At 43.9% G+C, this 14,957-nt stretch overlaps 1 protein-coding gene across 4 annotated transcripts in view; it reads right to left on the bottom strand.

Moving 5' to 3' along the window:
* The window catches only part of LOC120044883 (alpha-adducin-like), a 43,718-nt gene extending 34,561 nt beyond the window's left edge, over positions 1-9,157 (bottom strand). For all 4 annotated transcript variants that reach the window (XM_038989600.1, XM_038989601.1, XM_038989602.1 and 1 more), the window contains exon 1: positions 9,036-9,157. The gene's annotated coding sequence lies outside the window, so the exon portion shown is untranslated. The remainder of the gene's footprint in view (positions 1-9,035) is intronic.
* Between the last annotated feature and the right edge of the window lie 5,800 nt (positions 9,158-14,957).

Here is a 14,957-nt window from a genome sequence, read left to right as displayed (position 1 = left end):
GGTGCACTTCACAAAATAGATGGCTTCATGAGGGAGGAAAATTACATGGATATATTGAAGCAACATCTCAAGACATCAGTCAGGAAGTTAAAGTTTGGTCGCAAATCTTCCAAATGGACAATGACCCCAAACACATACTTCCAAAGTTGTGGCAAAATGGCTTAAGGAACAACAAAGTCAAGATATTGGAGTGGCTATCACAAAGCCCTGACCTCAATCCCATAGAAAATTTGTGGGCAGAACTGAAAAAGCTTGTGCGAGCAAGGAGGCCTACAAACCTGACTCATTTACACCAGCTCTGTCAGGAGGAATGGGCCAAAATTCATCCAACTTATTGTGGGAAGCTTGTGGAAGGCTACTCGAAACATTTGACCCAAGTTAAACAATTTAATGGCAATGCTACCAAATACTAATTGAGTGTATGTAAATTTCTGACCCACTGGGAATGTGATGAAAAATAAAAGCTGAAATAAATAATTATCTCTACTATTATTCTGACATTTCACATTCCTAAAATAAAGTGGTGAACCTAACTGACCTAAAACAGGGAATTTTTTACTAGGATTAAATGTCAGGAATTGTGAAAAACTGAGTTCAAATGTATTTGACTAAGGTGCAAACTTACGACCTCAACTGTAGGTATTTATAGTTGTCCACATATTCTAAGTTAGAACCGTCCAGAGTGGTGATGCTAGTCGGGCGGGCTGGTGCGAGCAGCGATCGGTTGAAGAGCATGCATTTCATTTTACTAGCATTTAAGAGCAGTTGGAGGCCACGAAAGGAGTGTTGGATCAAAGAATCACCCGCAGCATCATTGATATATACAGAGAAAAGAGTCGGCCCAAGAATTGAATCCTGTCGCACCCACAGACACTGCCAGGGGTCCGGACAACAGGCCCTCCGATTTGACACACTGAACTCTATCTGAGAAGTAGTTAGTGAACCAGGCGAGGCAGTCATTTGAGAAACCAAGGCTGTTGAGTCTGCCGATAAGAATACGGTGATTGACAGAGTCGAAAGCCTTGGCCAGGTCGATGAAGACGGCTGCACAGTATTGTCTTTTATCGATGGCGGTTATGATATCGTTTAGGACCTTGACCAGCTCGGAAACCAGATTGCATAGTGGAGAAGGTACGGTGGGATTCGAAATGGTCGGTGATTGGTTTGTTCACTTGGCTTTCGAAGACTTCAGAAAGGCAGGGCAGGATGGATATAAGTCTGTAACAGTTTGGGTCAAGAGTGTCTCCCCCTTTGAAGAGAAAATGACCACGGCCGCTTTCTAATCTTTAGTAATCTCAAACGATACAAAAGTGAGGTTGAACAGACCAGTAATAGGGGTTGCAACAATGGCAGCGGATAATTTTAGAAAGAGAGGGACGAGATTGTCTAGCCCAGCTGATATGTAGGGATCCAGATTTTGCAGCTCTTTCAGAACCTCAGCTGTCTGGATTTGGTTGAAGGAGAAGAGGGGGGGGGGGGGGGGGCAGTTGCTGCAGGGGGTGCAGAGCTGTTGGCTGGGTTAGCAGGCTATCTCTATCGTAGATTGCAATTCCGCCCCCTTTAGCAGTTCTGTCGTGACGGAAAATGTTGTAATTGGGGATGGAAATTTCAGAATATTTGGTGGCCTTCCTAAGCCAGGATTCAGACACGGCTAGGACATCAGGGTTGGCGGAGTGTGCTAAAGCAGTGAATAAAAGTAAACTTAGGGAGGAGGCTTCTGATGTTAACATGCACATCGACTCCCATTTGTGAGTGTCAACATTCGATTCCAAAAGGAATCGACTCTTAACATTCAGTATTTCTGGAATGGAGGAGACTAACAAGTTGCTGAAATTCCAAGAACACAAACATCTTTCATAGTGAGCTAGCGACGGACGGGGAGAGAGAGGGGCACAGTATAGGCAGGTCAGCCACCAGGCAGACAGTCAGAACCGTGCACTAGGCCTATCTAATCGGCAATCAAAAAGTGTGTCTGGCAAATGGAATGCTGTATCTCACAATTTCTTGGCTTGCAAAGTCTCGCAACCTCAGTAAACCAGGGCCTGTCATCAATGACTAGGATAATAAGATGCATCACTTAGCTCTCACAGTATATGCGCATGTGCACGGGTTCGCTTCACGCTGTTCAGTGTGGTTGCCAGGGCACCAAGACAGCGGAGAAGATGAGCCTCACACGTCAACACTCTTAGTTGTTGAGGAATTGATCCACCATTCTGTTCACTTGCTACTTTTTTTTTTTAAATCTACAAAAAAGTTGATTTTCAGTAAGGGATTTCTCTTAATGTTAAGGAGCCCAATTTGGTTAAAACGTTCACACCCAGTTACTGATATCAGCTTACTGTTCTGAATGGTTCACTACTAGGCCTACTCATATTACGGTCAGTCCCCCGAGCAGACATGGCTGACATTCATAACATTCACTGAATCATTTACTCACACACACCCCAACTTCTGACAGCAAGTGAAGTCAGCAACTTGCTGCACATACTTCACTTAACTCGCTGAGTCGTCTGACTAAAAAGACTGAAGCTGCGTAGCAAGTAGCACAAAACCTCTCCCAATTTAAACCCATACTGACACACACACAGTAGGTGTCCTCCATCCACCGGTTACCAATGTAACCAGTGGATGTTATGAAGAAAAAAAATCACTATCAACATTTACGGGATCTAGCACTGTGCAGCTACTGATAACATCTGATGCTGATACAATGACAGCATCAGGCCCAGTGCTTTACATTTCACCACTGGCTGGTTCATCTGCATACAGTACTAACCCCAGCCATCACACAGCTCCCCACTATTACATACAGTACTAACCCCAGCCATCACACAACTCCCCACTATTACATACAGTACTAACCCCAGCCATCACACAGCTCTCCACTATCACATACAGTACTAACCCCAGCCATCACACAGCTCCCCTCCCCACTATTACATACAGTACTAACCCCAGCCATCACACAGCTCCCCACTATACATACAGTACTAACCCCAGCCATCACACAGCTCCCCTCCCCACTATTACATACAGTACTAACCCCAGCCATCACACAGCTCCCCACAGCTCCCCACTATTACATACAGTACTAACCCCAGCCATCACACAGCTCCCCACTATTACATACAGTACTAACCCCAGCCATCACACAGCTCTCCACTATCACATACAGTACTAACCCCAGCCATCACACAGCTCTCCACTATCACATACAGTACTAACCCCAGCCATCACACAGCTCCCCTCCCCACTATTACATACAGTACTAACCCCAGCCATCACACAGCTCCCCTCTCCCCACTATTACATACAGTACTAACCCCAGCCATCACACAGCTCCCCTCCCCACTATTACATACAGTACTAACCCCAGCCATCACACAGCTCCCCACTATTACATACAGTACTAACCCCAGCCATCACACAGCTCCCCTCCCCACTATTACTCAACAACTGGTGCACATCTGAAGTGTGCAGGGGTGTAGCGTTGACTGTGGTCACTATGGAAACAGCCCACATTACCATGGAAACTGGGATAGCCTTTTACACCATTATGTAATAGTAGAGCAGCCCATCACAATACACCAGGTCTACTCCATATGTTATTAACACCTTCCACACTTGTGAACTGGGAGTTGAAATCTATTTCATCATTGGGACTAGTAGTAGTAGTAGTAGTAGTAGTAGTAGGAGGGACACACAGGTTAACATATCAACATTTAAGTTCAAATACGCCATATGTTCTGCTTCTAACTAATCAATTTGTTACAATTGCACTCTCATGGATGTAACAGCCCCATTTGGAACCTGAGAACCTTCTGATGGAATCAAAGGAATGATTCAATCTGGGCCACATTCCAACATGGAATCCCTGGGGGAAACTAGCCAAAAGTCACTAGTATTGATTACAGTAAGACAGTTCTGGAGATATTCTGCAACAGTCCAGATGCGGTCCATAACTTACTCCATTCTCCAAGGCTCAGGCCTGCATCCTGCCATGTGGCAGTGATTAGAGCATAGAACGAGAGACAGAGAAAAGGGGAGATAGAGAGAAGGGGAAACAGAAAGAGAGAACATCAGGAGAGATCGATGGTAGTTTTCAACTCTCCATCTCTACAGATGGGCTTGGTAACAGGGAGGGTTGTTTTCAGCTCTACAGATGGGCTTGGTAACAGGGAGGGTTGTTTCCAGCTCTACAGATGGGCTTGGTAACAGGGAGGGTTGTTTTCAGCTCTACAGATGGGCTTGGTAACAGGGAGGGTTGTTTTCAGCTCTACAGATGGGCTTGGTAACAGGGAGGGTTGTTTTCAGCTCTACAGGTGGGCTTGGTGACAGGGAGGGTTGTTTTCAGCTCTACAGGTGGGCTTGGTGACAGGGAGGGTTGTTTTCAGCTCTACAGATGGGCTTGGTAACAGGGAGGGTTGTTTTCAGCTCTACAGATGGGCTTGGTAACAGGGAGGGTTGTTTTCAGCTCTACAGGTGGGCTTGGTAACAGGGAGGGTTGTTTTCAGCTCTACAGATGGGCTTGGTAACAGGGAGGGTTGTTTTCAGCTCTACAGATGGGCTTGGTAACAGGGAGGGTTGTTTTCAGCTCTACAGATGGGCTTGGTAACAGGGAGGGTTGTTTTCAGCTCTACAGGTGGGCTTGGTAACAGGGAGGGTTGTTTTCAGCTCTACAGATGGGCTTGGTAACAGGGAGGGTTGTTTTCAGCTCTACAGATGGGCTTGGTAACAGGGAGGGTTGTTTTCAGCTCTACAGATGGGCTTGGTAACAGGGGGGGCTGTATTCAGCTCTACAGATGGGCTTGGTAACAGGGGGGGCTGTATTCAGCTCTACAGATGGGCTTGGTAACAGGGAGGGTTGTTTTCAGCTCTACAGATGGGCTTGGTAACAGGGAGGGTTGTTTTCAGCTCTACAGGTGGGCTTGGTAACAGGGAGGGTTGTTTCCAGCTCTACAGATGGGCTTGGTAACAGGGAGGGTTGTTTTCAGCTCTACAGGTGGGCTTGGTAACAGGGAGGGTTGCTTCCAGCTCTACAGATGGGCTTGGTAACAGGGAGGGTTGCTTCCAGCTTTAGGATTGGCTTGGTAACAGGGAGGGCTTGGTAACAGGGAGAGTTGTTTCCAGCTTTAGGATTGGCTTGGCAACAGGGAGGGCTTGGTAACAGGGAGGGCTTGGTAACAGGGAGGGGAGGGGTCCTTTACAATGAGATGAACGTGACTTTAGATCTCCAATAATAATAGAGAACTTAACGAAATAGCAAAGTATTTCAGTTAGCTTTTCAGCTCATTTCAGCTAACTCATTCATGTTATGTACACCCACTGTGCACCTCATTAGTCATATTTGAGGGGACATAGTTGGCATGACTGACCACGCATATATTTAATATGGCTACGCTGCGTTCGATCAGAGCAGGAAGTTCTGTTGAAAAGGCCTTTTCATCAATTCTAGTTCATATCCTAGGTCAGAAAAAGAGACAAAACAAGGATAAAGACTACTTGAGTTAGCTCCAAAAATATGCCAGTCAAGTCATATTTAGTGAATGGATTTTGCCATGAGAAGAAACAGATACTTGGTTTCAACCCCCCCCCCTCCTCCTCTTGAGTGTGTCACCCTCTCACATCATGGGAAGTGCACTTAGGCATTCAGCCTAAGTCAGTCTGATTTTAACTCTGCAGTGTATGCCTGTCACAGCTGGAATCCATAATACTCCTACCAATGGGATGTAGGAAACCACTGCTGCCTGAGCCTCAGACAACTAACTACTACTAATGTTTCTGGACTGCGGACAGAAGAATGCATTAGAGATACTCTTGTTGCTCATTTAAATGTAATGTTATGGGCAGTATTCCTGAGTTTGATTCTGTGTGTATATGGCAAAACCTAGTAAGCTGAAATAATGCACAAAATCAAACTGCACATTACCGCAAACATCTTGCTTGTTTTTTGACTTCTTAGAAACTTCGTAACAAGTTTTGATTGAATACAACCCCAAGTGACGTTATTTAACCAGAATTCATGAAAAAAATACAGAAATATTTATAATCCACTGTGCCCTGATAATACAACTCTGATATAAAACGCCATTTCTCCGGGGCTTGAAATCAACTCTTAGGACTAGAGTTAGACGCCATTTCATGTTATTGGAGTTAGAAGTCCACATATCAACATTGGTTTGTTTTGGACAGATGATAATGCTTAGATGAACCCCCATCAGTGCCATAAAGCGTCATCAGTCTGGTCTTAACCAATATGTTCAACAGGTGGATTGTCCTTGACCTGGGTCTTGGGGATCACATGACTGTTAGCTGGAAGAGGACGAGCAGCATTTCTTCTAATTCATTACCTTGCATTTCCACTGGAAAAATCTGTCATTTTTAAATGGAAAGAGGCGAGGTGAGGAGTCTATGATCGTTTTGGCGACGTGATTTGTTAGTACAAAGTAGTATCTCGTGAAAACATACTGTTTGAGTCCTTCACTATAGAAGGAGAAAGGAAGGCACTTAATCTTGCCCATTTCAACTATGCTTGATTCAGATTGGCCCAGTAGTGTGAAAAGGGTACTAGCGTCTTCAAACAGGACTTGCTGCTGGCTGCTACAGCACATGAGAGTAGTGCCTGGGTTACACAGATGGCAGTGTTATCATTATGCAAGACAGACGCATCCCAAATGGCACCCTATTCACAATGTACTAGTGCACTACTTTGGAACAGGGACCATAGGTGCACTGATTATGTAAGGAATGGGTTGCCATTTGGGACACAGCCTCAGCAGGAGGTGACTGTGTTTAGCGGCTGTGAATATGGCCCCAAATCATCATCATAATAATGTATTCCTGAAATGTAATCCATAGAGGTCCTTTGAGGGACAGAAGGATATTTTACATTTGCACACAAAAGGATTATTGAGAAATAATGACCTAAAGTCACACTGGATAAGAGTGTTTTCGAAATGACAAAATGTAAACGCAGGCTAAATGTTGTGACTCCTGGGCCTTACCAAGGCCTCCTCAGAACTACGGTCGTAGTAACGTCTAAAGCTGACACTGTTGTCATGGAAATGTTGTTTTCTGAGTGTTGTGTTGAGGGGACAGGGGTTGGGGAGGGAGGGTCCTCAAGGCTTTATCTGGGTGTGGGAGATCACTGTCTAACAACAGTACTGAGAAGAAACCCTGCTTAGGGAGTTTGAGGAGATTAGTTTGAGCAAGGTGAGGCACAGAACTTCTCATTTTGACCACATTATTGATGCAAGATGATTTGTAGATCAGCGATTCTGTGCAGCCTGAATGCAATGTAGACCCACACACACCGTCTTACATAGCTCTAGTATCATCTGCGATGCCCTGAGTCTACGTATATGCCAGTGAAAACTATAGAAGAAACTAGGCAAAGCAGTGGACTAGTGACAAAGCTCCGGGACATTAGTGCCACTGGGCTGGTTCGTGACTTTTTCCTGGTAACATTGTCAATATTAACCTAGGTAGTCAAAACAATTTTTAGAACTTCCTCAGAAAACATTGTTTATTATGTCTAACACAATATAAACGCTATGCAGTGCACTGACAAAACTGTTTACACACCCGAAACAGTGCCAAATATTTACACTCTGAGAAAGGAAGGAAAGAGAGTGAGAAAAAAAAAATGAAATGAGGAACACATTTTCATCATCTGCACTGGGGTCAAGGGTGTGGGTTGGTCTAGTAGGCCTAAAACCAACACAGACTTCAAAAACGTGTTAGTGTGTGTGTGTGTTTGGTACTGCTAGCGTCACTCCAATGGGTGTTCCTCTCATTCCACCAGAATAACGAAATCCAGGGAGTTACCCCTCCACAGTTATCTCTACAGGGCTTCTAGCCTAGTCCTTCTCTACTAATCCTCACAGAGGGAAAGAGAGAGGGGAGGGGGAGGGGGATTAGGCTACAGCCCACTGACTGACTGGAAAATGTACAGTATCTACAGCTAGTAGACTAGAGAAGCAACATCTTAATGGAATCTGCTCTGCTCTCCGATGTTGTCCGAAAAATCAACATATATGACAGCCAGAGATTATTACACACTGTAGCAAACCGCTTTCCAACAGACCATGAAAACAAGTGTTTCTTCCACAGCCATCAATGTTCATCCTCTGAATGACCCTCTGCTCTTATCAAGGCTTTCACAGCGTGGACATGGGATGATACAGACAATGTACAGAGAAAGACTAGGAATTCATCAAGCTATTTTTCACAGAGCTTCCTTATCCTTTGGCTTGTTGAAGATGTGTTCTGGATTGGCATCATTAGGAAAGAGTATTCCAACGGTCTCTTGGGAGATTGCTCAAATAGACAATGAAATGGTGGGATGTTTAAATGAAATACTTAATTATTATTACTACAGTACACAAGGAAAACTACATGCATGAAGTTATACATGGTTGAGTAAGGCCTACAATAGCAACACACACTAGCATAGCTCAGTGGCTGGCTATTATCAGAGACTATTTCTTCATTTCCTGTCCCATTCAGGCCTACAGTACGCAAAGTAAGCTACCAGTCACTAGAGGGACAAACACATTTCCTAATAACATTGCATAATAGATAATACTGCACCGTATATTGTTATGATAGATACATAACAGTAAACATGCACTAATTCAACCTAAACTCAGCTTCCTATCCTGCAGGCTGTGCAAAATACACAAAATCAACAGCCTACTAAAATGTGGCCTTGGAGCCTCACTCCTGCGATTGAAGGAGACGGGTGTGTGGGGGGGACCAAGTAATACATGCTGTTTTTGATGTTTTTACTAACCTTCGAAGGCCAACAAAACGATGTACTGTTTGATACTAGTGCTACAGTTGAATAAAACATGAAATCATATGTCGCACACGCTCCTCTGCAGAGTCCACTGGCGACGCGCAGTCAATAAAGGAAACATTATAGATTTCTACATATTGTACAAAGAGAAACGACATTAACGTCTGAATAATTACATGGTCTCGCGCTAGCCGGAGCTTACTACTACGAAACAACATTATCCGTTTTAACTTACCCTCGTTTAGCTGAAATATGATTGAAAAGACAGCACCTTCTAGTAGAAAGCGAGCGTACTATTTTCAGTATTTTTATCCGCTACCCTGCAGCTTTGAAAGAGGTCTGCTTCTGCTTGTAGGTCCTGCGATGCTCCGCCCACCAACGCCCTCTCACTTGGGTGCGGCAAAGCGGTGAATGCTGGTGCGCACCATTGGTTGTGCTCAAAATCCATTGCGGTACATGAAAGCAACGACGAACCTGGTTGGAGGTTGTACTGAGAGAGTACGATTAGACTAAACCGGGATAAACCGGGCTATGGCCCGTCACATCACCGGGCAAAAGTGGTGAGGGAGGAGCGCCGTCTCAAATCGAGCATCACCGGGCCATAATGTCAACAAAATAGTATGATGAATCGTTTAGAAACATAAACTATTCATTTTTAAATAGCCTAGGGCCTAAGCCTATGTTACAATTTTCAAAGTAGTTTTCCTTAGGAGGACTCTGATTCTGAAGGCAGTTAAAGCGATACATGCATTTTGAGCAAACATTTTTGCAAGTGAAAACACTGAATCCTTACTAATAATTCCACGTGCTTGACATATGTCACCCGGGAGGCAGCCCGATTTCAAAACGAATGAAATCAACGCTAATCCGGTTAAACCGGGCATGCCCGGGATATTAATCGAATTCCGTCACTTATAAGAACGTATGGAGCCCATGATGAAACCAAACAATTTGTTTTTTAGTGTCATCCCCAGTGGTGGAAAAATAACCCAATTGTCATATCTGAGTAAAAGTAAAGATACCTTAATAGAAAATTACTCAAGTAAAAGTGAAAGTCACCCAGTAAAATACTACTTGAGTAAAAGTCTAAAAGTATTTGGTTTTAAATATACCTAAGTATCAAAATTAAATTAAATTGCAAAAATATTTATTTATTTTATTTATTTTTATTAATTTAATCTTTATTTAACTAGGCAAGTCAGTTAAGAACAAAATCTTATTTTCAATGACGGCCTAGGAACAGTGCCTTGTTCAGGGGCAGAACGACAGAAAGGCAAAAGGCCTCCTCCGGGGACAGGGCCTGGGATAAAAAGAAAACTGGAAAAAACAATATAAATATAGGACAAGAGAGACAACACAACACTACATAAAGAGAGAACTAAGACAACAACATAGCAATGCAGCAACACATGACAACATAGCATGGTAGCAACACAACATAACAACAACATGGTAGCAACACAAAACATGGTGCAAACATTATTGGGCACAGACAACAGCACAAAGGGCAAGAAGGTAGAGACAACATTACATCATACAAAGCAGCCACAACTGTCAGTAAGAGTGTCCATGATTGAGTCTTTGAATGAAGAGATTGAGATAAAACTGTCCAGTTTGAGCGTTTGTTGCAGCTCGTTCCAGTCGCTAGCTGCAGCGAACTGAAAAGAGGAGCGATCCAGGGATGTGTGTGCTTTGGGGACCTTTAACAGAATGTGACTGGCAGAACGGGTGTTGTATGTGGAGGATGAGGGCTGCAGTAGATATCTCAGATAGGGGGGAGTGGCCTAAGAGGGTTTTATAAATAAGCATCAACCAGTGGGTCTTGCGACAGGTATACAGAGAGTTTACAGAGGAGTATAGAGTGCAGTGATGTGTCCTATAAGGAGCATTGATAGCAAATCGGATGGCCGAATGGTAAAGCTGAGTATAAGACTGTATCATCTGCATATAAATGGATGAGAGAGCTTCCTACTGTCTGAGCTATGTTGTTGATTCAAATTGAAAAGAGCGTGGGGCCTAGGATCGAGCCTTGGGGTACTCCCTTGGTGACAGGCAGTGGCTGAGACAGCAGATTTTCTGACTTTATACACTGCACTCTTTGAGAGAGGTAGTTAGCAAACCAGCACAAAGACCCCTCAGAGACACCAATACTCCTTAGCCGGCCCACAAGAATGGAATGTTCTACTGTATCAAAAGCTTTGGCCAAGTCAATAAAAATAGCAGCACAATATTGCTTAGAATCAAGGGCAATGGTGACATCATTCAGGACCTTTGAGGTTGCAGTGACACATCCATAACCCGGGAGGAAACCAGATTGCATACCCGAGAGAATACTATAGACATCAAGAAAGCCAGTCAGTTGATTATTGACAAGTTTTTCCAACACTATTGATAAACAGGGCAAAATAGAAATAGGCCTGTAACAGTTAGGATCAGCTTGATCTCCTCCAATAAAAAAAGGACGAACCGTGGCTGCCTTCCAAGCAATGGGAACCTCCCCAGAAAGGAGAGACAGGTTAAAAAGGTTGGAGACAGGCTTGGCGATGATAGGGGCAGCAACCTTAAAGAAGAAAGGGTCTAAACCATCTGACCCAGATGGTTTTTGGGGTCAAGTTTAAGGAGCTCCTTTAGCACCTCGGACTCAGTGACTGCCTGCAGGGAGAAACTTTGTAGCGGGGCAGGGGAAAAAGTGGGAGAATTATCGAGGATAGTCGCATTAGAAGGGGTGGGAGATGAGGAAATGTTGGAAAGGGCAAGAAGGCATGGCTGAGTCAAATAGGAATCCTGACTTAATTAAGTGGTGATTAAAGAGCTCAGCCAACATTCTTCTTGTCAGTAACAACCACATCCTCAACATTAAGGGACATGGGCAGCTGTGAGGAGGAGGGTTTATTCTCCAGGTCTTTAACTGTTTTCCAGAACATCTTGGGGTTAGATCCACAGAGAGAGACTACTGCTCCTTAAGGGAATTACCTTTGGCCTTCCGGATAGCCTGAGTGCATTTATTTCTCATTTGCCTGAACGAGAGCCAGTCAGCCTGAGTATGTGTGTGCTGAGCCTTCGCCAAATGCAATTCTTGAGGTGGAGTAACTCTGCAAGATCCCGGTCGAACCAGGGGCTGAACCTGTTTTTCATTCTCATTTTCTTTATGGGGGAGTGTTTGTTAACAATACCACTGAAAATATTTTTAAAAAGGTCCAAGCGTCTTCGACAGAAGGATCAAGCTGATTCTATACCATTTTACAGAGGCCAGTTCATAAAGGAAGGCTTTCTCATTAAAGTTTTTTAGCAAGCGTCTATGACAAATCAAGACAGGTCGTTTCACTGAGCAGCCATTATGAACACAGGCTGTAAAACAGTGATCACTAAGGTCATTACAGAAAACACCAGACTGATACCTATCAGGATTATTTGTGAGGTTAACATCAAGGAGAGTAGCCTTTTCTGGGTGTTTGGAGTCATACCTTGTGGGGTTGGAAATAATCTGAGAAAGATTTAGGGAGTCCCATTGCTTTAGGACTTGGTCAGATGGTTTAAGCATGTCCCAGTTTAGGTCACCTAGCAGGACAAATTCAGACTTAGTGTAAGGGGCCAGGAGAGAGCTTAGGGCAGGTAGGGTACAGGCCGGTGCTGATGGAGGACGATAGCACCCAGCAACAGTCAACAAAGAGCTATTTGAAAGTGTAATACTTAAAACCAGCAAATCAAATTGTTTGGGGACAGACTTGGTGGAGACAACCGAGCACTGAAGGTGATCCTAGGTAAAGATTGATCCTAGGTAAAGGTTATAACCAGAAAGGTTAACATCAGTATTCAAAACACTCTTCCTTAACCACGTCTCAGCAATGACCAACACATCTGGATTGGAGCTGTGAACCCACACATTCAATTGATCCATTTTAGGTAATAAACTTCTAGTGTTAACGTGTAGAAAACCCAGGCTTTTACGAGAGCAGAAATCAGTGAAGCAGATATCAGAGCACAAGTCAGAATTGGGTCTAGCAACAGCAGATGGGCAAATGTACATGCACATTTCCAGATATCATCAACAGTAATACAATCAAGACACAGCACAGGACAGGGAGAGCTCTGCAGTGCTGATTTATGACATCTGAATGTGCATCAGATGGCAACAAGATCATATTGTACAGCAATTTCATCAGGTAACATGAATACAAAGCCGGCGAGACGTGGTTAGAATAGGATGGGAGGCCAAAAGTCTGTGTAACCAATATAGAGTCAGAGTCCCGAGAGTGGGAATGAACATAGTCTGTCCCACAGTTGGGTAAAGGACGTTTGTAGTCAACAAAGTAAGCAGGAGCCATGAGGCAAATAGGAAAATAGCAAAATGCACAAGGGAAAAAAATATATATAACTACTTGGGGCTAGCCATTGTAAGTTCAGAGTCACTCGCCCCAACAGTGCCTGTGTGTTGGAGGCGAGCGAAAGCTCGGGAGAGAGGGGTGAGTTTGGTGGGGGTACCTGTACCAGACAGGGGGAGACAGGCCAGGGCAGACGGTGAACAGCTCACCAGGTGGAATCCAAGCAGCAGTGCAGCAGGCAACGGGAGTAGGTGTCACACCCACTTGGGAGAAGATTTTATTTCTGGAGGCAGATTTCTTGCAGAGAATGCCAGTGAATGGTCTCTGAACAGCAGGAGGGGGCTTCAGAGGACTGAATGGTCTCTGAACAGCAGGAGGGGGCTTCAGAGGACTGAATGGTCTCTGAACAGCAGGAGGGGGCTTCAGAGGACTGAATGGTCTCTGAACAGCAGGAGGGGGCTTCAGAGGATGCTTCAAAGACTCCTGACACTTGCTGGACCCAAAGACATCGACACATTTTACTTCACACCTTAATGCTAATTGCATTTGTATCTGGTCTGTTCTTGCAAGCCTGGGAGCCTTAACTCAGCATTCAGTCCCAATAAAATATATCATTGTAATGTACTTTATTAAAAAAATTATATATTCTTGCTTTCAAAACAGCATCAGACCAAACACAACTCACTCAGTTCCAGGTTGGATGGTGTCCTCGGGTCTCTGCTGTTTGTTTGCCCAGAGCACCCTCCGTATAGCTTGGAAAAAGAAAACCTTGGAAGCAGTAATCTCTCCGGTTGATGTTGGTCAAAATGAGGTTGTAGGTTTGGAGTTTTGATCTGGAGCGAAGGCCATGCTGTGGACCTGCCGGAAAATCCAAGTTTATCTAACTCCAAATCTATCCTTTTGTAAAAAATGTTGAAACATGTGAGAGCACACATGCAGCTGTGTCTCTCTCTCTGTATGATCAGGACTATACTTAAGTATAAAAAGTTAAAGTAAAGGTATAAATAATTAAACAAACCAGGCTGCACCATTTCTTGTTTTTTAAATTTACGGATAGCCAGGGGCACACTTCAACACATTTCTTTAATTATTTGTTATTCTTATCTCTTACTTTTTTGGGGGGGGGGGTTTCTTAAAACTGCATTGTTGATTAAGGGCTCGTAAGTAAGCATTTCACCGTAAGGTCTACCTACACCTGTTGTATTCGGCGCATGTGACAAATATAATTACATTTTATTTGAAACATCATTTACAAATTAAGTATTTGTGTTTATTGAGTCCGCCAGATCAGAGGATAGATGTTGTGGTGGCAGCAGCTGCAGAGAAGTACTTGGGTGTACATGATTTTATTGCAGAAGAGTTACAGGATGTTTTGTACCATAGTGTTCCGTCCTCCCAAGCTGATGCAGGATCAGATGGGGCCAATGTAGTGGAATAGTTTTTTCATTACTTTTTGAACCTTTATTTAACTAGGCTAGTCAGTTAAGAACAAATTCTTATTTACAATGATGGGCTACCGGGGAACAGTGGGGTAACTGCCTTGTTCAGGGGCAAAATGACAGATTTTTACCTTGTCAGCTCAGGGATTCGATCCAGCAACCTTTCGGTTACTGGCCTACCGCCCCAATAGTGATGAGGTTTTTTAATGGGTGTAGGGTTAGTTGGTAGGGTCATATTTTCTTCACAAAGTGTTAATGAATTCAAACTACAGAGTAGTAGGCTGATACACAGCCAATACAGTAGGAGGCAGCATGCACCTATACCATTTGTTTGCAGACATAATACATAAGAAGAAGAAGTAGGGACGTCCCAAGGATCCCTGATAGCATGGATAA

Source organism: Salvelinus namaycush, chromosome 3, assembly GCF_016432855.1.
Source record: "Salvelinus namaycush isolate Seneca chromosome 3, SaNama_1.0, whole genome shotgun sequence".
Lineage (NCBI taxonomy): Eukaryota > Metazoa > Chordata > Actinopteri > Salmoniformes > Salmonidae > Salvelinus > Salvelinus namaycush.
Note: the sequence above shows the minus strand (reverse complement) of the source record. Positions and strands in the feature narration are given on the sequence as shown.